The sequence below is a fragment of the Rattus rattus genome, chromosome 11 (genome assembly GCF_011064425.1).
Source record: "Rattus rattus isolate New Zealand chromosome 11, Rrattus_CSIRO_v1, whole genome shotgun sequence".
NCBI classification, from domain to species: domain Eukaryota; kingdom Metazoa; phylum Chordata; class Mammalia; order Rodentia; family Muridae; genus Rattus; species Rattus rattus.
In genome coordinates this window covers 7,150,731-7,160,204 of record NC_046164.1, presented here as the reverse complement: position 1 = coordinate 7,160,204, position 9,474 = coordinate 7,150,731, and the positions used below count along the sequence as shown (strand labels likewise).

Here is a 9,474-nt window from a genome sequence, read left to right as displayed (position 1 = left end):
GCCGGCGTCGCAGCCTGCTCTGACGTCAGCGCGCCCTGAGGCCCCGCCTCTCCCCGCCCCTCGCCTTGTCGGCCCGCCCTTCCTTCTGCCTTAACCAGCAGGACCCGCCTACCGCCCCGCCCTTTACCCGGTTGGAAAGCTTCTAGTTCCTCCTTCGCCTGCCAGTCAATCTCTGGCTCCGCCCCTCGAGTCCCGCCCCTCGAGTCCCGCCCCCTCTAGCCCCGCCCTCCAAGCTGGTCCCGCCCTTCTACCCGGCCTGGCCCTAGCCCCGCCCTCCCAGACGTCCCTTCCCTAACACCAAACAGGCCTGCCCCTCTCCCTTAGCTGCAGGTGAAAAATATAAAGTACAACTGCCAAGGATTCTTTTTTCCGTTTTTCATCAGAAATAATATTTACTATATCTTGAATAACAGGATGAGAGTAACAGAAAGGTAACTAATTCAAGCTAACTTACAGCGGATTGATGTGTTGTTGATGAAATGCACACAGAAAGGACCCTGGGGTGTGTGTGTGTTTGTGTGTGTGTGTTGTGTGTGTTTGTGTGTTGTGTGTGTTGTGTGTGTTGTGTGTGTGTTGTGTGTGTGTGTGTGTTGTGTGTGTGTGTGTGTGTGTTGTGTGTGTGGGGGATTTGACAACGAGTACATTGGGAGTTTTATATATTATATTTATTAAAAGGTCGTATTAGAACAAGACACATCTCATAGTAAATTCATATAAATATCTACCCATATACACTGATACAGTTGTATGAACTGAGGAATTATTTTATAATGGCAAGGTTAAACTTAAAGCTTGTCTTTAGAATACGTTTGACACAGGTAAGAAATTTAGTCACGTCTTCAAAACCAGAGTCATACTGAGTGAGAGGGGAAGACCATGAAAATTTATATATATATATATATATATATATATATATTAAAAGGCCATAAATATTTTGTTGTTGGGCAGTTTATCAGTGGGGAAAGAGACTCATTCTGGATATTACCAGTCATTTGGTTTTAGTTTGAATTGTCTAACTCAGATTTCTTTCTTTTATAGAATCCAACGATACTTTATAAAACTGAATGTTTTTCATACAATATATTCTGATCACGGCTTTCCTTCCCCTATCTTCTTCCAGATCATTCCTACCTCCTCACCATTTAAACTTCATACTTTTTTCCTTTCTCTAGAAAACAAACAGGCAGATTAAAAATAAAACTATAAAAACAAACAAAACGAAGGAAAACCACACAAAACACAGAAGTACAAAGATATACACACATACAAGTACACAAACACAGACAACTCTATAAAAACCCCACAAAATCAGAAACCATAAGACAAGCAAAATGCCAACAGATAAAAAAGCCTCCCCACCCAAAAAGCAATATGAGACAAAAAAAAAAAAAAATAAGGCAAAGGACACTAGCAATAGGACAAAATGGCAGATTGGGAAAAGGTGTTCACTAATCCTTCATCAGACAGAGGACTAATATCCAAAATATATAAATATCCAAAGAACTCAAGAAGTTAGACTCTAACAAAATAAAACAAAACAGAAAAAAACCAACAAAACAAAACAAAAAAACCACAAATAACCCAATTTTAAAAAATGGGGTACAGAACTAAACAGAGAATCCTCAACAAAGGAAACTTGAGTGGCTGAGAAACACTTAAAGAAATGTTCAACATCCTTAGTCAGCAGGGAAATGCAAATCAAAACAACCCTGAGATTCCACCTCACACCAGTCAGAATGGCTAAGATCAAAAACTCAGGTGACAGCAGATGCTGGTGAGGATGTGGAGAAAGAGGAACACTCCTCCATTGTTGGTGGGATTGCAGGCTGGTACAACCATTCTGGAAGTCAGTCTGGAGGGTCCTCAGAAAATTGGACATTGAACTACCTGAGGACTCAGCTATACCTCTCTTGGGCATATACCCAAAAGATGCCCCAACATATATCAAGGACATGTGCTCCACTATGTTCATAGCAGCCTTATTTATAATAGCCAGAAGCTGGAAAGAACCCAGATGCCCTTCAACAGAAGAATGGATACAGAAAGTGTGGTACATCTACACAATGGAATACTATTCAGCTATTAAAAACAATGACTTCATGAATTTTGCAGGCAAACGGATGGAACTGAAAAATATCCTGAGTGAGGTAACCCAGAACCAAAAGGACATGCATGGTATGTATTCACTGATAAGTGGATATTAGCCAGAAGGTTTGGAATACTCACGATACACCCTACAGACCCAAAGAAGGTACACCAGAAGGAAGGCCCTAGTGAGGATGCTTGAATCCCACTTAGAAAGAGGAACAAAATAGTTATGGGAGGCAGAGGAAGGGAAGGGATATCTGAGTGGGAGAGGGTAGGGTTAGGGAAATAACAGGGTCAGGATCAGGCATGAGAGACAGCAGAGAGGCCCAGAGAGCCAGGAGAACGAATGGAAATATGCAGTAGCTGGGGGTGGGGGATGGGGAATTCTCTGGAAGTCTCAGAGACCTGGGATGAGGGAGGCTCCCAGGAGTCAATGCAGATGACTTTAGTCGAAATGCTCAACAGTGGGGATATGGAACATGAAGAGCCCACCTCCAGTAGCCAAACAGGACCCCCAGCAGAGGGATGGGGACACCAATCTACCTACAGCTTTTGACTCAAAATTGGTCCTGTCTAAAAGGAATGCAGGGACAAAGATAGAGCAGAGACTAAAGGAATGGCTGGCCAGTGACCGGCCCATTTTGAGACCCATCCCGTGGGTAGGCACCAATCCCTCATACTGTCAATGATGCTGTGTTGTGCCTGCAGACAGGAGCCTAGCATAGCAGCCCTCTGAGAGGCTTTACCCAGCAGCTGACTGAGACAGATGCAGATACCCACATACAAACATTGTGCAGAAGTCAGGGACCTCTGTGGAAGTTAGGGGAAGGATTGGCCCTCAAGGAGATGGCAACTCCACAGGAAAACCAATAATATCAACTAACTTGTACTCCTGGGAACACCCAGAGACCAACAGAAGAACATACATCAGCTGGTCCGAAGCCCGGCACATATACAACAGAAGACTGCCTTGTCTGGCCTCAGTGGGAGAGAATGTGCCTAATCCTATAGAGACTTGATGGCCGGGTGCAGGGGGGGAGGAGAGGGGAATCCAGGGAGGTGCTGCTCTCTCTCAGAGGTGAACAGGAGGGGACATAAAGGAGGAACTCTATGAAGGGAGAGGGCAGCCTTTGAGATGTAAATAAATAAATATGCCAAAACAAAGCAATATGAGACCAAAAAATAATCCAAAGTACCATAGAGTTCGCTTTGTGCTGCCCACCTCCTGTCAGGCACGGGACTTGCCCTCAAGTGTGATTTTATACCCAGTGTATTCTAGGAGTGCTTGGAAAGACAGAGTACTTGGTGAACAGGAACCATTAACTAAAATTGAATGTGTACATATGTACACATATGAATACATACGTATATTTTAAACGAAGTGTTAAGTGACAACTGTCAGAGAAATAAGGACTTAACTGTGCTTTTATGCTACGTCTGATGTGGGAGTGAAGAATTCTACAGAAATAGGACTGGACAAAAAGAGCAGGATCTGGCAGGAATAAACAGGGGCCGGGAGACCTTAAATCTTCAAATTCCTCTTGACTTCCAGAGCCAGGGGAAGGACTTTTCTGGAAGGAGGGCCTTCTGATGTACTTTCAAGTATGTAGATCAAAAGCTTCATTTATCACCATTTATTATGACTTCCCATAGAAAATCGGAGGAAGATGAAAGACACCTGGTAGGCTTTATGATTAGTTTGGAGAGAGGAATTTTCATTTGGATTCCCCATCTCATTGGGTAGAAGATTTACTTTCGGTGAACCAAGTGGAAACTGGAGAGAGATAAGCGGGGGTGGGGTGGGGTAGGGGGTTGGGGGACCCATTCTGCTCCTGAGGCCTCCTCAAAGTAATGTATTAAGGCACCATATTTTGAAGTGTTGTGTTCGTATCCCTAATAGCATATAATGGGCGTTCACATTTATTACTTAGTGATATTGATTAATGTTTGAAAGGCATCATGGGTTAGTGTTAAAGTCTGGTGCTTGGAAGCCATCTTACCTGAGTTTGAAGTCCTACTCAGCTTCTGTATCCTACGAGCTCATTCCTGTGTGACACCTTGTGAAAAGGTGAGGGTATAAAATGCAATAAATGTTACCCACATGAAGAGTACAAGGGGAAAAAAAATCAACAGATAAAAGGGAACCAAAGTTCTCAGAAAACAGCCACATTGGAGATCTACAAGGTTGGGAAGCAGGGGAGAGAGCTCAGGCCATAGCACCTGAGTGCCATCCCTAGAGCCCATGGTTATGGCTTTTGTTTTTGTTTGGAATCAGGTGTGCTGCTGTGCACTTTCAAACCCAGTGCTGGAGTGGTGAGGGCTGACAGATTGCTTGGGGCTCCCTGACAGACAGCCTAGCCCTGTTCATGAGTACTAGCACAATGAGAAATCTTTCTCTAAACAAACAAACAAACAAACAAACAAACAAATAAATAAGGTCAGTGCCTGAGGAACAAAATTCCAAGGTTTTCCCTGGCCCATATGGGTACTGGGAACCAGCTCACACATGAATTTACACCTCTCCCCCCCACAAAGATTCTATAAACAGATTGCCTGGTGGAGAGGTGGACTGCTAACCAGAGCCAAATTATCCTGACCATCTTTAGCCTCTTTATTAGCTTTTCACTCTAACATCCAGGTCTGACCTCACATCCTTGTGACTAGCAAGTGGAACCCTTTGGAATGTATTGACAGCAGACTCCTGGCTCCCACCAACCCCACTGACACAGGTGTCAGCAGATATCACCCATGACCCTTCGGCAGGAACTCTCCCCTTTGCTATACCTGCCTACCTGATGTTCCAGCTGATTCGCTGAAAAAGAAAATGCCTGGATTTATGACTTTATTTTGTCCTGTAAACTACCAAAATTTCAAAAGACTGTTTCCACGTTTGAACATGCTATTGTGGCAGCCTAAATCTGTGTGCCCTCAAAGAGCTACAGGCAACTAGGGAATGCTGATAGAGGGTGAGATAAGTGTTTCCCAGGGAAGAGCACACCAGCTGTTTAGCCAATATCAAATGGTGAGCCCTAAAAACATACGTGCAAGCGACATTATACGGACTGAGCAAATTATACTTAGGAATGTATGTGTATGTACATATATGCATTTGACAACAAGTATTAGAAAGGGGAACACGGATTTGAAAGAAATCAAGGCGGGATAGATGAGAAAGGTTTGGAGGGAGGGAAAGGAAGGGAGAAATGACGTAATTATATTATAGTTTCAAAACAAGGAAAAAAAAACCCCAGACTTACTTTTAAAAGACAGAGTTAAAAATAACATTCGAGAGCTTACTGTATGCCCAGTGGTTGATCTCTGTTGAAAGCTTATAGGTGCAGGAATTCTCACCCCCAGAAGCATGCTTGAGCATGCCTGCTGGCCTCTCTCACAGACGCCATACAGAGGGAAGTGACGATTCTTACTGATACCACACGATACTACCTTGTGCTCATTGCTGTCCCACCGGAAATCAACTAGCCCGTTTAATGTCCCGCCACGAATATCTGTAGAAGAACAATGGCAATTGAATTGACCAACTGGAATCTTTCTTGGAAATTTGACCTGGACATAGGGGAAGAGAATCTGTAGTGTAATATTTGAACCACAAGTAGAGAGAAGCCATGACACCGTCTTATTGACGGAGCCATGTACGGAGCTCCAGAGTGAAGAACTAAAAATAAGATCGATTTTGATTTCCAGTAGTGGACCCACGGTGTCTCCTGTCATGTGACTTCTGGATCGGTTTCAATAACTTACACTCATTCAGTTCTAGTTCATCCATTTAACATATAAATCTTTAAAAAGCCCAATATTGGCTGTGTACAAGGAGCCCGGGGGATTTTGTGAAGTGCCTGCTGTAAAAGCATGAGGACCCGAGTTCAGATCCTTAGCACCCGCCCACCTAAAAACTGAGTTGGGTAGCATGCTTTTATAACCCTATCTGTGAGGGTGCAGAGCATTAGAGGCAGGCTGGTCCCTGGAGCACACTGGCCGCCCACTCTGCTACAGCTGAAGTTCTTAGGGTTCAGTAGAGACCCTGTCTCAAAAGCTAAGTTGGAGCTTACATTAGTAGCTCACATACTAAAATTCAAACGATGCAGGGGAAATTAGCACGGCCCCCGAGAAAGGGTAACATATAAATTCATGAAGTATTCCATCTTTTTTAGAAGGTGGAAAGAGATCTAGGAAGCCCCCAACATTGACCTCTGGCCTTCATGTGTACATGCATGCACACGTACATATACACATGTTTGAACTAACCATGTGAAAAAGTACACCTATAGCACACACATACACACACGCACACGCACACGCACATGCACAAGTACATTCACACACATCATACCACAAAGCCATCATATATATATATATATATATATATATATATATATGGATATAAAAATAATCTTCATCTGAAGTTTACTGTAAAGATCTGCAAATGAGGAATAATAAAAAGTAAACCTAGTCAATGATGCCACAGAAGCAAGAGTGGCATTGCTTCGGGAATACTTGGATAGTTGGTGACATGAAGGTCAGTACTGTAGTAGCATGGAGGGTTCATCACTGGGTAATTCCATTGATGGCTTTACCTCCCAACTGCCTTCACTGCACTATGTAAGCTATGCTAACAGAGCAGACATAGTCAGGTAATTTTCAGATCGATTCTGCTACACCCCGCAAACAAAGCGTTTTCCGCAACAGAGTCTCATCACCTTACTGAGAGTCCACTGAAGAACACTGAGACCATGGAGGTCAGTGAGGGACACTGAAGAACACTGAGACCATGGAGGTCAGTGAGGGACACTGAAGATCACTGAGACCATGGAGGTCAGTGAGGGACACTGAAGAACACTGAGACCATGGAGGTCAGTGAGGGACACTGAAGATCACTGAGACCATGGAGGTCAGTGAGGGACACTGAAGATCACTGAGACCATGGAGGTCAGTGAGGGACACTGAAGATCACTGAGACCACACAGGTCAGTGAGGGGCACTGAAGATCACTGAGACCATGGAGGTCAGTGAGGGACACTGAAGATCACTGAGACCATGGAGGTCAGTGAGGGACACTGAAGAACACTGAGACCATGGAGGTCAGTGAGGGACACTGAAGAACACTGAGACCATGGAGGTCAGTGAGGGACACTGAAGAACACTGAGACCCAGTGAGGGGAGGTCAGTGAGGGACACTGAAGAACACTGAGACCATGGAGGTCAGTGAGGGACACTGAAGAACACTGAGACCATGGAGGTCAGTGAGGGACACTGAAGAACACTGAGACCATGGAGGTCAGTGAGGGGCACTGAAGAACACTGAGACCATGGAGGGTAGGGGGGGGACACTGAAGAACACTGAGACCATGGAGGTCAGTGAGGGACACTGAAGAACACTGAGACCATGGAGGTCAGTGAGGGACACTGAAGAACACTGAGACCATGGAGGTCAGTGAGGGGACACTGAAGAACACTGAGACCATGGAGGTCAGTGAGGGGCACTGAAGAACACTGAGACCATGGAGGTCAGTGAGGGACACTGAAGATCACTGAGACCATGGAGGTCAGTGAGGGGACACTGAAGAACACTGAGACCATGGAGGTCAGTGAGGGACACTGAAGAACACTGAGACCACACAGGTCAGTGAGGGACACTGAAGAATGCTGAGACCATGGAGGTCAGTGAGGGACACTGAAGAATGCTGAGACCACACAGGTCAGTGAGGGACACTGAAGAATGCTGAGACCATGGAGGCCAGTGAGGGACACTGAAGAATACTGACAATACTCTGTTATTTTACAGGCCTCTAGGCCTCTCCCTGACCAATATCAAGTAAGGAGGTAAAGTTCACCTAACACTGAGATTTTCATTTAATAACTCATGGCTTCCTAGTGAAGCATTGTCTACCCATGCATGCAAGGCACGTGTGCTAGAATTCGTTCTTTGAAATTGCATTTTAAAGTTAGCTTACAAAGTAGGTTGTTTTCGTAAGTGTTTCACCTTAGTCAGGGTGAATGTTCTGCCTTCCTGTGCCTCCTTCCCTATTCCTGCTTAACCCTTTAACCCCTGGTATTTCCCCTTCCACCTTCTCATCACATGTGCTCTACTGTCCTCTCACCCTTTAAGCACCGCCTCACCCATGCTACGGTCTCTTTCTAGCTTCCTGTCCTTTACAAACACTTCAAATCGAGAGGGCATGCAATATATATATGGTTCTGGGTTACCATGCACACTATGTTCTCCAGTTGTATCTGTCTTAGTTAGGGTCTTATTGATGTGAACAGACACCATGACCGATGTAAGTTTTATAAACATTTAATTGGGGCTGGCTTACAGGTTCAGAGGTTCAGTTCATTATCATCAAGGCGGGAACATGGCAGCAGGGCAGCATCCAGGCAGGCCTGGTGCAGGAGGAGCTGAGTTCTACATCTTCACCCAAAGGAAGCCAGGAACAGACTGAGCATCCCCAGGCAGCTAGGAGGAGGGTCTCCAAGCGCAACCCACATCGACACAATTCCTCCAACAAGGCCACACCTTCTAATAGTGCCACTCCCTGGCCAAGCATATGCAAACCATCACAATCTCTCTATCTGAAATTTTCTTTTTTTTTTTTCCTTTAAAGCTGAATAAAATGCCATTGTGTATATGCATCACATTTCAACATCCACTAGTTGATAGACATCTAGACTGATTCCACTTCCTGGTTTTTGTAAACACAACAACAATGAACCAGGAAGTACAAGTATCTCAGTAGGAGAAATAGGGTGTCCTTTGGATATATAGCCAGGAGTGTAGAGCTGGATCATATCATAGTTATACTTTTATCTTTCTGAGGAATCTGCACATGGATTTCCGCAGTGGCTGTACTGATTTATATGCCCACCCTTCTCATATGGCTAACAATGTTGAATGAACCATTTTAAAAGTATTTACTAGCCATTTCTATTTTGTTTGAGAATTCTCTATGTGACCCACTTTTGATGGGATTGTTTACGTTCCCTTTTTGGTGCATTTAGTTGCTTAAGTCCTTTGTATAGTCTAGATAATAATCCTTGGGTGGACATGCGCCTGGACCCATGCTGTGGTCTGCTTTTTTTTTTTTTCTTTGATGGACAGTTTGCTTTGCCCAGCGTGGTAGCACATGCTTTTAATCCCAGCATGTGGGAGGCAGAGAGAGGCAGATCTTTGGGAGTACCAGGTCAGCCAGGGATACAGAGAGCCTATCTCCAATTAAATAAATGGATTTAAAAAGCTTTCTTTTCTATTTTTCTTTTATTGAAAATAGATCTTTTTTTCATACGATATATTCTGATTGTGGTTCCTCCCCAGCTCCTCCCAGATTCTCTCCATCTCTCCTCTTGTTCAAATCCATACCCTTTCGTCCTCTT

General features: G+C 44.4%; 1 non-coding gene across 1 annotated transcript; it reads left to right on the top strand.

The window, feature by feature from the left end:
• Window positions 1-6,147: 6,147 nt before the first annotated feature.
• Window positions 6,148-6,254, top strand: LOC116912921. The gene has a single exon (XR_004389494.1). It is a non-coding gene; the product is annotated as a U6 spliceosomal RNA (small nuclear RNA).
• The last annotated feature ends 3,220 nt before the right edge of the window (window positions 6,255-9,474 follow it).